Source organism: Callithrix jacchus, chromosome 11 (genome assembly GCF_049354715.1).
Source record: "Callithrix jacchus isolate 240 chromosome 11, calJac240_pri, whole genome shotgun sequence".
Lineage (NCBI taxonomy): Eukaryota > Metazoa > Chordata > Mammalia > Primates > Cebidae > Callithrix > Callithrix jacchus.
In genome coordinates this window covers 49,374,828-49,396,161 of record NC_133512.1, presented here as the reverse complement: position 1 = coordinate 49,396,161, position 21,334 = coordinate 49,374,828, and the positions used below count along the sequence as shown (strand labels likewise).

At 33.2% G+C, this 21,334-nt stretch overlaps 1 long non-coding RNA gene across 1 annotated transcript; it reads right to left on the bottom strand.

Annotated features, from left to right (window-relative positions):
• Positions 1 to 2,984: 2,984 nt before the first annotated feature.
• Positions 2,985 to 14,149, bottom strand: LOC118143860 (uncharacterized). The gene is made up of 3 exons (XR_004728356.2): positions 14,009 to 14,149; positions 11,437 to 11,490; positions 2,985 to 3,033 (listed from the first exon to the last, which is right to left on the bottom strand). It is a non-coding gene; the product is annotated as an uncharacterized LOC118143860 (long non-coding RNA).
• Positions 14,150 to 21,334: the final 7,185 nt, after the last annotated feature.

Sequence of the window (21,334 nt, the reverse complement as noted above, 5' to 3'; positions counted from 1 at the left end):
CGGTGGCAACATAGGAATGAGAAAAATATTAAGAGATGGTGGGGCTGGGGGAGGGTAGACCATCACTAATTACTTTGGCGGAAACAGTGAAGGCCCCGAGCTCTGATCATCTACTCTATTTATTGGTTACAATCACTTTGATCTATAGGGTAGGGGTGGAGTGATGGTGGGGAGAGGTTGATGGTGGAGTGAATCAGTGAGCCGGAACTGAATCAGTGAGCCAGAACTGGTGTGTCATTCTAGAGATAGATAACAGCGGTGGATTGGGAGTTTCACAAATCAAGAACATGTGGTTATCTTTAATTTATTATCTATGTGCAGCTGGTGGAATGTGGCCTTACAAGGAGTCTACAAGTCTAGCTATGTCATAGTGCTACAAAGGGGTTTTACGTTCTTGAGCACAATGTTTATGGTGACAGAGCCGAGGTCACCCTGCACTGGAACATGAGGCATGAAGAGGCCTTTCTCCTCAGAAGCCTCCTGTGGCCTTCCGTAGTTCGTTGTTCTTTGTATGTCACTCATAACCAATTTATGTAGGCAGTCTGTAAGTCCTTTCTCCTTGGCTGCTTTTCCCAACAACCATGTACAGATAAAAAAAATGAGTACTGCACATACACAAGGATGCTGTATTTCTTCAATAAACAACTTGCATACCTGCAGCAGTGCTGAAGGAACAATAACAGTTAAGTATTCTTTCTTTGCCTGACTTTATAGTTACAGTATTTCATACAGATTACCCATCCAGAGCTTTTCTGTTTACAACCTCTGTGCAAAATCCAAGCTGATATGCTACAATAATTTTTAGTGTTAACATGGAGGATCTATGGTCCTTGGTATATGTATATTTCAAATGCCTGGTGTCCATTTACAGTATCATTGATCTTGACCACACTTCTTAAGCTCTGTGTCTTATATTTAAATGTGGAAAGTAGTATTTAACTACATTAACAAAGTTTCTATAAGAATACAGATTTCATACAAATTACCAAAAAAAGCATAGTTTTCAATAAATGTTAATCATAATGGAATTCCACATTCAAAACTTAAATTATACATTAATGAACAAATATTAATTGAATATTATTATTATTCCCTCAAGAGACAGGAATGTATGGAAAGTATTTCTGACCTAAATTAAGAATTTTTCCATACATGCAATAAGACTTTCTTAAGATCCTCAACCAACTAAACAGTAGCTTATAACACAAACTGACAGTCTTAGGTTTTTCCCATTCAAAAAACCTAGTCTCTTTATTCTAATTAATCTAATGGAGATTCTAGTCTCCATTGCACAGATAATATGAATAGATACAAACTCATACTAAACATTTGTAGCTTTTATATTAAAATATATGACTATTATTTTTAATAATTTCAAAACCCAAATTCAGTTTTCAAACAGAGAAATGTAAAAAAGCTCAAAATTATAATATTAAAGTATGATTTCTTGCTATCTTACATATATGTTTATGTCTATATATGTAAAACCATTCAATGTAAAGCCATTGTTTTCCTAAAACCATGAAAGGATAAACTGTTTTTGAAAATTTACAGGTTGTGATAATTGTGCAACCTCTAGTTGTGTGATTATTATAGTAAAATAAATAAAAGCCTATTTTATGTTTCTATAACATTGAAGCTGGATTTTATGTTTCTATCTGGAATGCTAAACTCTCACTTGAAGGCACACAAAATGAAATAGCTGTTCAAGATAAAGCCTATGGTAAAAGCTTTTAAGATGTTATATCATTTTAGAGTAATATAATTTTTTCACTACTATCTGCTGTTCCAAAATAATGATGTATGTGTAATTTGAAATGCAACACTGTAAGATGTTTTATTTGAGTGCAAGTGGAAGATGAATGTTGGATACTGTTATGATGTATTTTTCATAACATAGAATGAGCTCTGTGTGTGTGTGTGTGTGTGTGTGTGTGTGTGTGTGTCTGTCTGTCTGTATAAATGTATATATATATTTCTTTGTATTTTATCTTGTGTTAGAATTGTGTTAGTAGACCTCAGTTCTTTATTTCCTTTCGGACAGGGCAATTTGTAAGATGTATAGATTATTTTCTATCCTTCTAATAGCTTTCTATAGTTTAAACAACACACTTAAATCTGAGAAATACAACAGCAACTATTGACTACCAAGAAAGATGAGTAAATTAGTATCCTTAATATGCCTTTATATTTTAATTTCTCTCTACCTTCATGGCCAGGCAGGGTACAGTCCATACACAGTACATAACCTGAGCAACAGACATTAATGAATTCTGTTCAGAATTTAGTTTCTGTGTCACTTTATTCTTATTGCAACAATTTATATTAATATATAATTTTAAAAATAAATTTTATTTTTAATACATTGTTTTGTTCTCAGAACTACAAAAACTGTTGTCCCTCAATACTACCTATATGTATATTCAATATTCAATGACTTTTAAAATAGTGTAACATCCTTATTTCTGAGCTTTTTTTAAATTAATCTCTTGGTGGTTTGATGCCAGCCACAAGTAGTAGCAGAAGGTTTTGTTTGTTAAATTTGAGGCTTTAAACATTTCATAACCTTTTAAAATATATATTCAGACATGAAGGATAATCGATCTAGGTATCATATTTTTGTGAGCTACATATTCCATCATAAGTCGTTTTCATTACCTTCTAATACTGAATACTATAAACTCCAAAATATTTACCATTATTTTAATGTATTTTTATTTTTTTAAATATACTTACTTGCTTTTCCCGTTTTTGCTCTTTATTTTAGATATTAAATTTAGTATATTATATTTATTTTTGGATGGCATACATGACCTAAAACTCTTTTACTTTTCTGGGAAAAGATTTCCATAATGGAGCCTTCATCTTCTGTTGCATATTATTATTTTCTTTAGAGGGGGGAGGATCCTATAAATTTAGGCTATATTATGTAATATGTGGCTATATTTTTAAGGAGCTATATTTTATGAACTTTTGAAATACTTACATTGATGTCTTCTTTTTCTTTATAAGCACATAAGGTCCTTTATTTTTCTAGAGAAAGTATAGCAATACACCTATTAAAGTTGTTAGAATTCAAGAATATGTTGACAGACTAGATTTGCAGGATGTTTTATTTTTAAATTTTTGTAAATAATATACATTTATATATATGTAAAGACTTTATCTGTCCATCTAACTGTATATTTATAGCATAGTCAATGAAGACTTTTGTAGTGTTAAATTTACCAGCTGAAGTTTCAAAGAAGTGAGAGAGTAAGCTGTGCAGAGTTCATGAGAAGCAATTTCTATTTTTTTAATAATTATTATTATACCTTAAGTTCTGGGGTGCATGAGCAGAACATTCAGGTTTGTTACATAGGTATACATGTGCCATGTTGTTTTGCTGCATCCATCACCCCATCATCTACATTAGGTATTTCTCCTAATGCTATTCCTCTCCATCCCCTAACCACTGCTGTTCCTCCATTAGCTCCCCATCTACCAACAGACCCTGGTGTGTGATGTTCCCCTTCCTGTGTCCATGTGTTCTTATTGTTCAACACCCATTTTCAAGTGAGAATGGGTGGTGTTTGGTTTTCTGTTCTTGTGTCAGTTTGCTGAGAATGATGGTTTCCAGCTTTATCCATGTCCCTGAGAAGGACATGAACTTATCTTTTTTTGTGGAAACAATATCTAAAAGATACAAAGGTCTAGAAGTTGAAACATATTTGATGTGTCTAAAGACATCTGGATTCCAATGTGGCTGAAACTGAGTGAAAAAGGGGAGATGAGATGAAAGATGAAGTCAAGGGGTGTCAGGGAGCTTGTTCATCCAGCTGTGGTTAAGTCATGCTAAGTACTTGGGTTTTATACTGACTGAGCTGAAAAATACTAAACTGTTTTAAACAGAGAAGTGATATATGATCTAACTTAAATTTAAAAAAAAAATTCAGTGCGTACTGAAGAAATAAGGTGAGGATAAATGATTATATTTTGTCTACAATTTTGATACACAACCAACAAAATAGGCTAATGAAACATTTGAAATGAGAATCAAAAAATGAGAGGGAAGTCAAAGGTGAGTTAATTTGTATAAACAAGTAAAAGAATGGAGCTGACATTTACTGAGATGGGGTAAACTGTGTGTGAGACCTGGTTTGTTAAGAGAGGATTAGAAATCTTTTTTGGAAGTCATTAATTCAGCTAATTGACTAGAATAAAGAAAGAAACTGAAGCTTGAGATTTAGGGTTGTAGGTAAAATAAAGCTACTTAAAATTATAAGGTTAAATGTATTTGCTTTTGTAAGTAGTAGACTGAGAAAACACTAATCTTCAAGACTGATTTTTAGAGTACTCAAATACTCAGAGCTCAGAAAAGTAAGACTCATCAAAGGAGGTAGCCTATAAAATAAGGCAAAAAGCAAATATAGTTAATACAGTGTCCTGAAAGCCAAGCTAAGAAAAGTATTTTAAGAATAAAGGACTGATCAATCATGCCAAATGCTCTATAGACTCAGAAAGAAGTCTAAGAGTTAGCATTTTATTTTGGATCAGGTAAGACTCTGTTTACCTTTACCATGATCTATTTCAATTCAGTGGTGGACCTGAAAGCCTAAACAGAGTAGGATAAATAAGAAGGAGGAATGTATTCTTACTGGGCCAGAATGGTGGAAAGAACATACTACTTGAATATCTCTAAACTTTCTGAGGCTAATTCAACCTCAAAACATGAAAATTTTAAATAAAATTTCGAGGTAAACATCTTCATAAAACAAGGAGACCAGTTGCGTGACTATTGAAAAAGTGCAGATTAGATTTTTGTAGTTGGAATCTGAGTGATAGCAAAGGAGATAAGCGGGTGGCTTCTTGATACATTGTTTAAGAGGAACCATCAGGCATACTTGCAAGATTAGATGTAGGTTTTGAGAGAAAAAGAGGATCTAAAACAACTATTTTTTTTTTTTTGAGACTGAGTTTTGCTCTTGTTGCCCGGGCTGGAGTGTAAGGACGTGATCTCAGCTCATAGCAACCTCTGCCTCCTGGGTTCAAGTGATTCTCCTCCCTCAACCTTCCAAGTATCTGGGATTATAGGCATATGCCACCATACCTGGCTAATTTTGTATTTTTAGTAGAGACAGGATTTCTTCTGTTGGTCAGGCTGGTCTCAAATTCATGACTTCAGGTGATTCGCCCACCTCAGCTTCCCAAATAGCTGGGATTACAGGTGTGAGCCACTGTGCCTGGCCAACTTTAAATTTTTTAAAATACACCATGATGGAGCTGTCTTATTTGAAATGGTAGTAAATTTTTTTTAAGTACAAGTCAAGTCGTGGCACAAAGCTGCTTAGAATCTTTCAGTGGTTTTCTCAATACAGAGTCAAATACAATGTCTATATTATAATACATCATAATAGATGGTATATGCCATAATAAAGACATTGTATTTGACTCTGTATTTGATTCTGACCTAACTGGACTCATCTCCAGCATCTCCAGTAATATTAGTAGCCTAAAATTTTTATTCTGCAATTAGTTGTATATAACCTTATGCTACTTCTTATAATGTTAATACATTGACTTTTTTGTCTGCATGCCTTTCATTGTATAGATGGATTGTAACATGCCAAAAATTAAAGATTTTACCCTTCCCAAAACTTAGAAATAGTCTAAACATATACATAGAAACTGTTCATATGAACTTTTTAAATAAATCAAAAATATATATAAAAAACTGTTGCTTCCTATAGATTTGGCATAGTATAATATGGAAACGATTGTCTTGATTTTCTGAGTGTTGTGGAAATGTCATAATGTCTATCTGAGTATCTAATATAATCACTAGAAACTAGGTTCTAGTGGGTTAGAAGTATATTGTTCAATAGATCATTTTTTTCAGACCATACGGTAAGTTTTACATTTTAGTTCTGACATACAAGGTAGATGGTAAACTAACAATAATAATAATAATTTTTTTTTAATAATAATAATTTATGTTTCCAGTGTCATATGTCACATGCTTATAGCATAAGCAGCAGTGTTATTTTTGTCAATACAAAATGGTGTGAACCAAAAAGAGATTTCAGAAATATTTCCATGGGGAACCTAAGCTATTCACTCTTTTTTAGGACAAGAAGCTAATTATGGAAGATTGCTATTAAAAAAATTTCTTAATAAACATTTGTTGCAAATCACTTAGAGATTTGTATTTCTGTAAAAGAGCTGCAAACAAAGGGAAGGTAAATGAGATGGCTTCTGCTGGGATAACAAAGGATCAAGAATCTTACATAGAAGAGTCAGAGGTTTTAAATATCAAATCTTGAAGGATTCTGCTAAGAGTGTAAAAAGCAGGTGTTTTTTCTAAAGCTAGACTACTAGATAATGAAAAGTTCCAATATAAAAATTCATGAAAGGAAAACTCATAAATGTGTCACAAAAAGATAATTATTATCTCAGATATAAGCCAGATGCTCTCCTGTGGATTGCATATTAATATTCACAGATAGAAGGTTCTGTTTAGACAGAAGGGTTCCATTTGATGGGTTATATATTCAGTAAGTAGAGAAACTGGCTTAGGGGTGATAATAACTGCAGAAAACAGAATCATGAGTTCAGACTTTTGGATATTGTTAGTCCTATTTGGTTTTAGAATTTGCTTTTCATTTTCAGGCATTAATGGGTGAATCACAGTTTTGTGACTTTTGTAAATTATATATTTGTGGAAGTCATTTTCCCCTGTAAGGTTCCTGTTATTTACATGAATTATATTAATAACATATATGTATGTTCTATACAGTTTTTCAGTGTCACTTGAATAAAGGATACTATGTGATTTGAATCTTGTAATTAAAGGCAAATAAACAATTATTTGGAATTAGGTAAAATCTTGAGGAAACTAAATTCTACCTAGTTAAATAGCATTCTGTGTTTCTTAATATGAGGCCTGAGGTAGTATTAAGTAACAGTTGCTCCAGATCATGGTGTCTGATCCATGATCCTAGGCAAATTAACCTGTCAAAAATGAAGAAGCTCCCAATACTGACCAACCAGATGAACATGACTCAATCAACATCAAAATCAATGAGGTGAAAACAGTCTGCCTTCAGTGAAAATCAATGGTGGTGAAAATGGACTTCCTTGAACTTGACTTTTACAGATTTGGAGGCTGCCTTGAATAACAAAGGGTGTTTCGGTGATAATAGATTCCTGCTTCTTTCTAGTCACTTTATAATCCTTTATAATTTAACAATAATTCCATGTCACAGTTTTTGGGATCTCCTACTCTAAATTCCAAATAAAGCCAGAAATTTTAAGTATGAGCAACAAGAGCATCACCCAAGAGCTCTGGGGAATGACATCTAAATGAGCAGAATGAGCACATCATTAATGAGTCCTTACATAAATAGTTCATCAGTCATTTAAGGAAACGCCACAATCATGTCTACAGCAACATATAGTTTTGTAAGGTAGCTCAAAACAGATTGTTAGGTAAGTAGCCTGTGCCGTACTGTTCTGGTAGCCTAGCTTTTCCCCAAAACAAAACAACTTTGTCCTGTTTAATAACAGTCCTGAATTTCTATCTAGATTCTTGGGAAAGGCTTATGATGAAAAAGGGGCTCAGTGTCCATTACTTGGTCTTGCAGCCTGGTCTATCACAATATCTGTGACTTAGTCAACTTCCTCTTCTTCCTCGCTAAAGTCAAACAATGCAACAGTGTAGTCCCTAAATTCCTAATACTAAAACCATGTTATCTGCATACCATGAGATGTATGGTTCTTTCCAAAGGTATAAGTGGCATATGTTCGGATGAGATGTCTAAATTTCCTAAAATATCATCTTGAGTAATATTTGGGTCAAAACATAGCAGACCCTCAAATACTATAACTCTTCATTGAAGTTTTTTGGAAATTGTGGCTTGTAATCTATATTTCTCTGAAGGGTCAGAATACTTTTATGGTAAAGAGATAGACAGGAATTATTTTAGGTTTTGTGGTATATGGCCTGTGTCAAAAGGCTCAATTGTGCTGCAGAAGCATGAAGGCAGCCGCAGACAACACATAAAAGAATGAGCATGGCTGTGTTTTAATAAAAATTTATAGTTTTCTTGTGTCTAAAAGATATTTTTTTCTTATTTGACTTTCAACCGTGTGAAATTATAAAATCCATTAGCTTGTAGGAAGTACAAAAAGAGGTGGTGTCCAGAATTGGCTGCAGACACCAATTAGTATTCTACTAACACCAGCTCTAAGGCATATGTATGAAATATTGCTATATATTTACAGGTATACACATTGTTGGTCATGGTTAGAAATGAATGAAACATTCAAGTCTCTTAAAGATATTCTTTTTCTCTCATATTTTCCTATTAAAATGTATAGCAGTCCATGACTTATTATTCCATAACTAACTAGCATTGCTAATTTAGATTTTTTTAATTGGAAATATTAGTTAAATTTTATCATATGTTAATCACAATACATGTTAAATATCTGGGATAAAGCAAAATAATCCAGGGATAAAACTCATGGAGATAATCATTAATGGTATTTTTGGATACTTCTCAAGGGAGTGACTTTTGAGAAATGATAACTTCCTCAGCTAGATAGGATGGGTTAGGGCCCAAAGCAGTCCAAGGAAAAGAATTTGGTAAGAACACTGTATCATTAAGCAGAGCAGAATTAGAGGTTAATGGTAGAGAATACCCAGAGGACAGAAACAATAAGTTGGAACTAAACTCTTGCTTTTAGCTGCATGTAAAAGGAAATTGAACTCATGCTGGTGTGAATGACTAAAATGATGTATTTCCCAAGCTAACTGAAAAAAATGTCCAAATCAGGTATAGTCAAATCAGTTCTCTGTGTCCTTTTTTAGACATTGCTATGCTATGATAATAGCTATGCACCTGAAACAGTGTGCAAAAGCTTTTCAAATTACTTTGTCTAAAGAGGAAATTTTTTTCCTGTAAATATTTTCAAACCCAAAAATGATTAGAAGTCTATTTCTCTACCAATTCAATAAACGTGGGGCACTATACAGTGATTGGCTTGGGCATGGACTTTCTGAGCAAACCACTGGCAAAGATATCACTGCCACTTGGATTTGGAAGTGAGATCAGCATGCTCTTAAGAACAGGGACTGTGCAGTGACTGGATCATTTACCTAAAGCCAGACTGGAGTATGAATATTGAGGGGTCAGCAAGTGGCAGCCATGACAAAATTTTGAGCTTTTTCCTATAAAGTGAGGAGCAGAGTGCTATGACAAAATATTATGCAAGGAATGATGATATATATATATATATTTGCATTTTCCCTTTTTTCTTTGCTAGTAGCACAAAGTCATACTTAAAATGACCAAGGCCAGAAATGGTGGATCAGGCTTATAACCCCAGCACATTGGGAGCTGAGGTAGGAGGATTACTTAAGGCCAGGAGCTTGAGACAAGCCTGAGCAACATAGAGAGACCTCATCTCTCCAAAACAAAACAAAAAGAACAACAACAAAAAATTAGCCATGCACAGTGGTGTACACCTGTTGTTCCAGCTATTAGAGATGGTGAAGTTGGGGGAAGGCTTGAGCCAGGGAGTTCAAGGCTACTATGAACCATGATTGTGTCACTGTATTCCAGCCTAAGCTACAAAGTGAGACCCTGTCTCAAAAAATAAAAATAAAAAATATAAAAAGATTAGATTTCAATTTCTTATTTTTTTTAGTTTTAAACAAGTTTATTAAAAGATAATTCACTTATCATACAATTCACACATTTAAGGTGGACAGTGGTTTTTAGCCTCTTCACAGATATATTCAACAATTATCACAGTTATTGTTTCATCATCACAGAATATTTTCATCATCTCAGAAAGAAACTTCCTTTACTTCTGACACTTAAGCTATTTCCCATTTTTCTTCTCTTCCCTCCTGTCTTAAGCAAATACTAATCTAATTTCTACCTTTATTGGTTTATCAACTCGCAGTATTTCATATGAAAGGATTTATATACTATGTAGCCTTTTGTGATTGACTTTTCTGACTTAGGCTAACCTTTTCAAGGTTCCTATAAATTATAGGATATGTCAGCACTTCATTGTTTTTTTTTTTTGAAATGGGGTTTCACTCTGTCACCCAGGCTGGGGTGCAGTGTTGCAATCTTGGCTCACTGCAACCTCCACCTCCCAGGGTTCAGGCATTTCTCATGGTTCAGCCGCAGGAGTAGCTGGAATTGCAGGCATGTGCCACCACGCCTGTTAATTTTTGTATTTTTAGTAGAGACAGGACTTTGCCATGTTGGCCAGGGTGGTCTGGGACTCCTGGCCTCAAGTGATCCGCCCACCTTCGCCTCCCAAAATGCTGAGATTACAGGCGTGAGCCACCACACCCAGTCACTTCATATCTTTTAATGGCCAAAAATATTTCATTGTATGAATACTCATTGTATAGATTTTGTTTACCCATTGGTCTGTTTATGGACATTTAGGCTATTTCCACATTTTGGAAATTGTGAATAGTGCTTCTAGAAACATTTCCATATAAGTTTTTGTTAGACTTAAAGAACTGTATTCAATGCTCTTAAGTATATACGCAGTAGTGAAAATGCTGGTTCATTGGGTTTAATTGTTTGAGAAACTGCCTGACAAGTTTCAAAGTGGCTGTACCATTTTACATTCTCTCTAGCAGCATACAACAGTGTTGCTTTCTTCACATGCTCTCCAATATGTGTTAATGTCTGAATTTGATTCTAGCCATCCTTGTGAGTATAAAGTGATATCTCATTGTGGATTTAATTTTTATTTACCTGATGACTAATAATGTGGAACATTACTAGCAATTTATATATCTTCCTTGGAGAATTGTTTATTTTCCCCATTTTATAATTTGGTTATTTTACTTTTCAATGTTCCAAGAACTGTAAGAGTTCTTTGTATAGTGTAATTAGATGTACAATTTACAAATATTAGATGTATAATCTGCAAATATTTTCCCAAATTTTGTGGGTCATCTCATTTTCTTCATGGTATATTCTGAAGCACACGTATTTTTAATTTTTGATGAAGTTCAAATTCTTATTTTACTGTTCATGCTTTTTGTGTCACATTTTATATTTGAGTTTTACAAAAATACATTTTATACCCACATTTATTATGTCTTATCTTTTATCCATCGTTTTTGTTTTTGAGCTATAGCCAATAGTGCATTACTAAACTCAGGGTGTATAATAGGAATTAGAAACATTTTTAAGAGATTACATTTATGCATATGAGTTTAAACATTAATATATCTGTCATTGGGCTTACTCTTCAAAACACTGAAAAAGAAGGTAAGCAGACATTAGTATCTCAATAGAGGACATTACAGGCAAAAGACTTATTGGGAGCTAATCAAACCACTCATCTGCAAAGAATAAATAGACACCACACCTAGTTTAAAATAATCAAATGTATAACAAGTACTAATTCACACACCTGGTTTTCCTGTCACTCTTGCTTACATAATTGGCTTTGTACTTTTACATTTCTCTATGGGAAAAGTAATAGAAAACTTTTGGTGAGTTACATAATTGGATGGCATCACTGAGAAACATATATTGCTCTGTAAGTAGTAGAGACTTTACAAATATTAGTCTAACAACGATTTTTCAAAAGTGCTACATGGATCTAGGCAGATGAAGCTGAAACCTGACCAATTGAATACATCAATTCATCCATATCATGGGCCAACTGCTACAGAAATGAAGTAAAAAATTAACATAGTTTTTGATGGAAACAAGGATTATAATTTTAACACTGTGCATTTTTCAAATTATGAATTAAATCAGAGCATCAATAAATAGTCATTATAAATCAGTCACTTAAATTATAAAAACACAGACAAAAGCTGTTTAATGTTTACGTATCTACCAAAACTCTTATTTAAAATTCTAGAATGATGAAATGTTGGAAGGCAAAGGAATTTCTTATGATCACCCTGCAGATACAACATGGCCCCCAACCCAAATTTGGTTCTAATGTCAAGACAGCTAATACCACCCACATAGCAAGAGAGTATAATGTTAGTTACTTTAGCAAGAGAGTATGGAAATGTTACTTACTTCCATGGCCAGAGCAGGAGGAAGAGAGAAATAGGAGGGAGGTGCCACACACTTTTGAAGAACCAGATCTTATGAAATCTTACTATCAGGAGAACAGCACGAAGGGAATGATGCTAAACCATTCACGAGAAACTGCCCCTGTGATCCAGTCACCTCCCACAAGGCCCCCACCTCCAACACTAAGCATGACAATTGAACATGAGATTTGGGCAGGTCACATATCCAAACCATATCACTATCTTTGATTCTTTCTTTATGTCTTCTGTTTAAATACCAAGTTATTTTGGTTAAGTTTAGCAATAATTATCTGCTATTTTCCCATTTTGTTACTCAATGGATACACAGAAATATTAGGGACAAAGTGCTATTTTGAAAAAATCATAACATTTGCCAAGATTGCATACACATTCACATTCACATCTACATTCACCACCCCTCCCACTCACATGTTTAAATTCCATGGGATTTATCAATATGATAAATCAGTATCAGTGGGTTTAAAAAATCTTCTAATGTATAAATAATCAAATAAATTTATTTAATTTTCAACAAGATTTGTAGAAATCAGAATAACTTCGGTTGGGTGCATAGCACAGAACTTATATATGTGTAAATGTGTATATAAGCAAATGTATATGTTATATATCTATTCACAAATAAATATGCATAGGCATACATGAAAATCCATCTGTCTGCTCTCTAGTGATTTATAGAGAAAGGATCCCCTAGTATTTTTTACTGTTAAATGTAAATATTTTTGTGAAATCATTGATTTTTTGATTGATTAGTAACATGTACAATAAGATATTTTTCACAGGTCTTATAGAGAGTGGCCCAAAGATTATATTTTAAAAAGAGATTCTACTTTATCTTTGTCTCTACAACATTAGGTTTACTAGAGTTTCATCATGTTACCATTCATTTAGGTTCATAGATATAGCAAATAACATGTATCCTTAAAGTTAAATACAGAGATAAATGTAAATCTGTGCAAACAAATGTTCTGTGAGGTAAATGTTTCTCTGTTTAAACCTGAAGGTGAATGATTTTCCAAATCACTCATATAACTCACTCATTCTGCCTAGAAAGCCTGTTTGAATGACACTTGTTTTTCACACACAGTTTTACATTTGCTGGCTAAGTGTAAATATGCAATCTCTTAACAGATTGGATATATTTTTCATCCAAAATACTTCTTTAGTAGGAAATTCTATTCAGAGTAAAGGGAAATCTCACCATATTGTGGGAACACGTTTCTAAATACCGTGTCAGACAAATATTTTCAAAACACATCATGCTGTTAGTTTAAAATTGGGCCTGGCCTACAAAACTGTAGGAAACTACAGCTCTTCTCATTCAACTCAGCACAGTCTGCCCAAAATTTCAGCTTCAGTTAGGCCAATCACCTGGCAGTTCCAGCCAAAGCCTTCCCACCTTTCACCTCTGACACAGAACATGTCTCTGTGCTCCAATAGAACTTTTTAGGTTCTCCCAAGGTCACACTGAAATTCTTATAAACAATTAGATGGGCACACCAATAAGAGTGATGGGTAATTGCAGTCATTTTCTCAAGGTGGTGCTACCAAGTTACTAAAGGAATTAGAGAACAAAATTATCAGTGACTTCTCTGACCTGAAAAGGAAGTTGATAATTGATTTATTTATTTTCAAATGACAAAGAAGTAAGTCCTTCTGTTGAGGGGGATAAGTGATAAATATTTATATACTCCTACTACCATCTTATAGATATACAGAAGTGTTATATGTGTTTTTCTACTGACATATTGAAATAAAGCTGGGACATTAAATTCAAATTGCTGAATGGAATGACCAAGGAATTGGTATGGCAAACTTGGATGGAATGTTGGTAAAAGAAACAAGTATCCTATCACATAGGCAGACAGATATCAGTAAGATGAATGTCAAGGACCTTGACACTTCCAATACCTTTTTCAATCCCCTTTGGGTGATGCCACAGTGGAAGACCCTCCTACTGCAGCATTTTCTCTTGGTTGTGTAGATTCCAGCAGTAACTTCAGCATGTTGTGAAGCATCCTCAACAGTAGAACCTGATCTTGCTGAATGGCTCCATATCTGAATGGCAGATATGCAATGAAAGCTTGCTGAATGAATTTACCCATATTTGGCAAGACCAGCAATCCTAGGGTATATCTTTTTTTAAAAATATATAAGTTGACAATTTTATCAAGCTATATTTCAGGCTAGTAATATTTTATATTTTTTATAAGTAATTAATATCAAGATAAAAATGAATCTGAAGTAGGAAAGACCGCAAACAAACCTTGAAGGCTGAACTGGGAAGGAAGTGGTGATTTATTCAACTGGGAGCTGAGCGGGCCTAAATACCCCAATAGCCAAGCTCCCCGAAGAGAAAATTGTGTCCCCTTTTAAAGGCACACAGTCTTAGAAGTTACATGTGAAAAGGTGTTGATCTCTGAAGTAGGCATGGGGTATGTGACTTAGGTGGGGATCTGATCCTGTTTAAGCAAAAACAGTGCCTTTTAGAAACATTCCTCCATACCATGCCTGTGATCTATAGGAGTGCAATTAAGGGTGGTACCCGTCTGCCAGCTTTTTACCTCTCCTATTGAAATGCAATGAAGAAGGCTAGGGGGAGGTGGTCTTAGATGCTTAAAAGGATTAAGGGTCTCCTTCTGCAAATCAATTAAATGCTAAATAATATTTTTCTATCCCCTAAAGTATGGTTGGTTACATTTTATTTTATAAAGTTTTAGCGTTCAGTCTAATTTATTACAGTATGAATACAAAAAATTGTCAGTTTTGTATGCTGCATTAACATGGATGTTTTCTTACATCTGTCTGCACTAAGAAGGCTGTAAGTGGTGTATAAAATAACAAACAGTAATATTCTAAACATTAAACCTGTCTGAATAAATTGAAACATAATCATGCTAAATATTAGAACAATTCACATACACTGAATATAGTAAACATATATGAAAAACAATGGTCTGGTAAGATGATGATACATATAATTAGGATGAAATAACAACTCCTTATGTGATTACTATTCAATTCTTTTGGAAAATTATAGATCTCCAAAGGTATTTTTAGTTCATTTCAGTTGAAAGATATCTTCACACCCACACAAAATTTTTCATGTATCTAAATGTTTCTTGAAATTATATGGTGCAATGAAATTATAATGGTAAAATCTTAAATTCATGTTTTAATAGAAATAACAGCAAAATATAAAACATATTTGAGAAAAAATGCTAATTGTATATAAAGTTATGAGTCACATCTCAAGAAAGTCTATAGACTTAAAATATTTATATGTGTCAAATGTATTCAAATCAGATTAAACTCATTGAAAAATTAATATTCACTAAACTACCATATTTTTTCCAACAGAACAAGTTAATATTCTTGATTAGAATAATTATCTGATAATATAGCATAGAATAGTCAGGGTATTGTATAAAAATTTGCATCTCAAAGAATAATATAATATGGAATTACATAATTTTGCATGATATTTATCTTTTGTTATAGGTTTATCAACTTATGAACAAGGGAAAGCTGCTCAAAGAAAGATTTCTTAAGATAATATGTATGGAAAATATAATTTGTTCATAACATAAAACACCTGCTTTGCACCATGGTTCTCTTCTTTTAAAAATGAAACTATCCTACATTTGCTTTAAATTATTCTGAGGGCAAATGCTCTTTTCATGAAAGCCAGCTGTAATTAATAAATGAAAATATGTGTCATATCACAATTTACTGAAAGGACAAAGCCAAAAACAAAACCTTTTGCTGTACTAATTAGTTGTGAATCAAAGTTTTATCAGAGACTATTCTCAGTTGTTATATGAAAAACTGGGCACAAGGAATAGTTTAACAACATGCCAATTATATATATTACTTATATATATATATATATATATGTAAATATACAACAAACTACAATCTACTGAAAAATTATCATTTTTAATAACTGAAAATACTTTAAGAGATTATATATGTGCAGATTATAGTCTGGTTGCAAATCAGTCCCAGTGGCCTTGAGTGGTGACATCATTAAGAATACATGTTCATATTGGATGGTAAGCACAACTTGCTTGGATACAGTAAGTCATTTCAGCAAAAATTCAATTTCAGGCAATCTAAGGTAGGTTCTGTAAGTGGGGCATCATGGGAAAATACAATATTAAAGTTGCTGTGTTACAAAGTAACACTACATATGTAGTGGCCTTTTGCAAGGATGCTATGTGAATGCAGGGATGGGGAAAGGAAAACTTGACATTTCTGGGAAGAGTCAAAAAAAGTTTTATAGAGGAAGTAATCTTTTTACTGGGCCTTGAACTATAACTAGAGATTTTTATTTTTCTAGGGTGAAGTGGGAAAGATATTTCTGGTAGAAAGGACATATGTAAAGGCAAGAAAGCTGAAGTTGATGTATGTTCAGAAAGTGACAAGAGATTATGCATGGCTCTGGTAGGAAAAAATAGGAATTGATTTTGTTATATGATAGGTAAGGGTTAATATTGAGGGATTTTGTGGAATATAATTGGGAGAATGATGCCATCATTTTTGTAGTCTGGGAAAAATATCAGTCTGACCACAGTGTTAAAATAGAATGGAGACACTAGACAGAGTGAAACGAATCAGGAGGTTTGCCATAGTTTAAGCAATAAATGATAAGGACGGTAACCTTGTCTGTCTTTTTCATCATTATATTCCCAGTAACAAGAGTAGAGCTTGGAACAGAGAGTTGAACTAATGAGCAGACAGGAGGAGGGATCCAAGATATATTTAGTAAAATAGAGCTGACAGGACTTGAAGTTCCAAAGGATTGGTTCAGAACACTGCAAACTACATTTCATGTTAAGCAATATTAAATTAAGTGCAACTGAGATTTGGCCCAAAGTCCAGTTGTTGTTTTGGTAAAATTGCAGTGGCCCAAACACCTAAATTGTTCAAACTGACTCATTTTCCACAAATGTTTATAATGTATTTCTGAGTATATCCCAAAAGGGTACTTCATAAACTCTTGTGTATCACTGGGTTCATCTGGAATTAATTCTAAGTACCGGTGTGCTTAAGCCGGCTTTTCCTTATTCACATGCACATTTGTGTTCACCTCTTATGAACTCTATATCAAACTATTTCATGTTGGTAATTTTAAATTCCCCATGGGTCCATTTACACAATGAAAATTGGCAAATGCTACAAACTAGCGTTTTTTTCCCCCAAAATTCAGTTTTTAGACATTTGTCAGCATATCATTGACTACAGGAAATCTGTACTTTTCCTTTTCCTGACCTTCCTTTGGTATTAGTTAGCAATTTCCACAAACTGTGAAGCCTCAGCAACCATACATTCAAAGCTCTTATCACCCAGTATTCCGAAGCCACCAACTTCAGAGTATCACAGCAGTGCAGGAATCTGACTCAAGAAAATACACTTTCCTTTGATGTTTAATTTTTAATTTTTATGGGGGCAAATCATTGTACATATTTATAGGGCAATGGGATATTTTGAGACAAGCATACAATTTGTGATCAAATCTGGGTAATTGGGATATTCATTATCTCAAACATTTATCATTATTTTGTGTTAGAAATATTTAATATTTTCATTTTTAGTTATTTTAAAATGTACAATAAATAATTTTGCTTTATTGTGTTACTGAACACTAGATCTTTTAATTTCTAACAGTATTGTTGTACCCATTGATCAACCCACTCTGGGATGCTACCTTCCTAGCATCTGGTAACCACCATTATATTCCCTGTTTCCATGATATGGAACCATTTTTTTGGTTCCCCTATCTGAGTTAGAACATATGATGTTTGTATTTCTGTGTTTGTCTTACTTCACTTAGCATAATGCCTTCCAGTACAACCCATGTTGTTGCAAATGGCAGGATTTCATTCTTTTTTATAGAGAAATAATATTCCGTTGTGTATACATTTCACATTTTTCTTTGTCTAGTCATCTGTTGATAAAAACTTAAGTTGGGTCCATATCTTTGCATTGTGAATGGTGCTACAATAAACACTAGAGTTCAGATATGTCTTTAATATAGATACTTCCTTTCTTTTAAATTTATACCCAGCAGCAGGCTTGCTAGTTTATATGATGCTTCCATATTTAGCTTTTTGATGAATCTCCATACTGTTTTCCATAATGGCTATACCAATTTATAATTTCCCCAACAGTGTATGAGTTTCTTTTCTTCACGTCCTTGTTAGCATCTGTTGTTTTTGTCTTTTTGATTAACTGGGTATGCATATGCCATATGCATTTAGCCATTCTAACTAGGGTAAGGTGATTGTGTTTTTGATTTGCATATCCCTGATGATTAGCGAGTTTTTTTTTCTCCATACCTCTTGGCGTTTTGTATATCTTCTTTTGAGAAATATATTTGTCCAATATTTATCACATTATTTGGGTTTTTTTTGGCTGCTGAGTTGTTTAAGTTACTTATATATTTTGGTTATTAATCCTTGTCAGATGATTAGCTTGTAGATATTTTCTCCCATTATATAGATTGTCTCTTCATTGTGTTGATTGTTTCATTTGCCATGTAGAAGCCTTTTAGGTTGATGTGATTCTTTCGTCAATTTTTGTTTGGTTGCCTGTTCCTTTGAGGTTTTACTCAAGAAATCTTTTCCAGACCAATGTCTTGAAGTGTTTCCCCAATGTTTTCTTTCAGTAGTATTATAATTTTGGGGCATAAATTTAAATTTTTAAATCATTTTGAGTTTACTTTTGTATATGTTGAGAGATAGAGGACGAGTTTCATTCTTCTGTATACGCATATCCAGTTTCCCCAGTGTCATTTATTGAAGAGACTCTTGCCGATGTATATTCTTAGTGCCTTTGTCAAAAATGGGTTAGCAATTAATATGTGAATTTATTTCTAGGATATCTATTCTGTTCATTGGTCCATGTGTTTGTTTTTATGCCAGAATTATGGTGTTTTTGTTATTATAGCTTTGCAGTATAATTTGAAGTCAGATAATGTGATATTCTCTTTGCTCAGAGTTGCCTTGGTTATTCTGGATCTTTTGTAATGTCATATATATTTTAAGATTGCATTTTCTATTTCTGTGAAGAATGTCTTTGGCATTTTATAGGGATGGCATTGAATGTGTATGCAACATTTTGTATGGACATTTTAACACTGTTGATTCTTTCGGTCCATGAATATAGGATATATTTCCACTTTTTAAAGTTTGCTTCAATTATAGTTTTCATTGCAGAGATCTTTTTCCAAAGTATTTTTTGTTGCTTTGTAAATAAGATTGTTTTCTCAATTATTGTTTTCAGATGGTTTGCTGTTAGCACATAAAAATGCTACTAATTTTTGTATGTTAATTTTCTATTATACAATTTTATTGAACTTATTAATTCTAATAATTTTTGTCAGCCTTTAGATTTTTCTAAATGTAAGATTGTATTATCTATTAACAAGGACAATCTGATTTATTCCTTTCCAATTTGGATGTCCTTTATTTTTCTTATCTAATTGCTATGGCTAGGATTTAAAAGTCCTGGGTTTAGTTTCATTCTTCTGTGTATGCATATCCGGTTTTCTCAGGGCCACTGAAGCTGGCAAAAGCAGCAATTTTTGTCTTGTTCCAGGTCTTAGAAGAAGGATTTTCAATTTTTACATTTAATATGGTGCTTACAGTGGTTGGTTTTACATTGTCTTTATTGTTTTGAAGTATATTCCTTTTATACCTAGTTTGTGGAAAGTTTTTATCATGAAGGGATCATGAATTTGGTTTAATCCTTTGTCAGCACCTAGTGAAATGATCATGTGGCTTTCGTTATTCTATCAATGTCATGTATCACTTTTGTTTATTTGTATATGTTGAAGCATCTTTGCATCCCTGGGATAATCCCACTTGATCATGATGAATGATCTTTTAAATGTGTTGTTAAACTCGGTTTGCTAGTGTTTTGTTGAAGATTTTTGCATCTTTCTTTGTTCACCAGTAATTTGCCTATAGTTTTATTTCCTTATGTCTTTGGTTTTGAAAGCAGGGCAATGCTAGTCTTGATATGATGAGTTTGAAAGTATTCCTTCCCTGATTTACTGAAATAGTTTGAGTAGAATTAGTATTTATTCTCATTGATTTTTTTTTCAGAATTCAGAAGTGAAGCCATCAGGTCTTGGGCTTTCCTTTGAAGGGGGACTATTATTGTCTCTATCTCATTACTTGTTATTGGTCTGTTGTTGCTTTAAATTTCTTCATGGTTCAACCATCATAGGTTGTATGTATCTAGTAATATAATAATTTATTTTAAATTTTCAAGTTTATTGGCCAATAGTTGATCATAATGGTCTTAATGATCAAGTGCATTTCTGTAGTATCAGTTGTTATGTCTGCTTTTTCATATCTAATTTTATTTATTTGAGTCTTTTTTTTCTTTGTTAGCCTAGCTAAAGGTTTGTCAATTTTATTCTTCTTTTCAAAAAGTCAACTTTTTATTGTGTGTGCTTTTGTATTTTTTAAGACAATTTCATTCATTTCTGTTCTGATCTTTATTATTCCTTTCCTTTCACTAATTTTGTGTCTGGCTTGCTCTTTAAGTCTTTAAGGTGTAGTGTGATTTATTTAAAGCCTTTCTACTTTTTTAGGTAGGAGTTTTTTGTTATGAACATCCCATCTTTCTTTGTTTTAATACCATAGCTCATACTTCCAAGTTCTCCTTGTTCTGGAGTCTTAAAAAATAACACATATTAAGTACTGCATGAGTCTTTATACCTCATCCTTCAAACTATAATGACTTATATTTTATCCTAGTGGCTTGGAGATAGGCAGACATCATGAAGGTCCTTATTGTCCTTCTTTCTCAGATTCTGCTACTTAACATTTACACTCTGCAATGACTACCATTACCACTTTCCATAGAAGCAACAACAAATCATGTCAAACACACATACAAAAAGCATATTTTTAAAATAAAGCTGATGTAATATAGGTAACAGCTTCATCTCAAACAGCTAAATGCCTTCTCATGTTATTATGGGGACTTCTGTATGTTATAGACTACAGTGATGACCACAGTATGGGCTCATATATATTAAATATTTAATATGACATCATATACTATAACCCTTAAAGAGAATTATTTCAAACCTATTAATGTGCGAATAAACTATTTTATCTGCCTAATAATGTAAACTCTACTCCTCTGAGGTGGATGAAATATAAAATAAAATGTAAAAATAATAAATTTAAACTCTGCAAAATTAAGCCTTGATGCAAA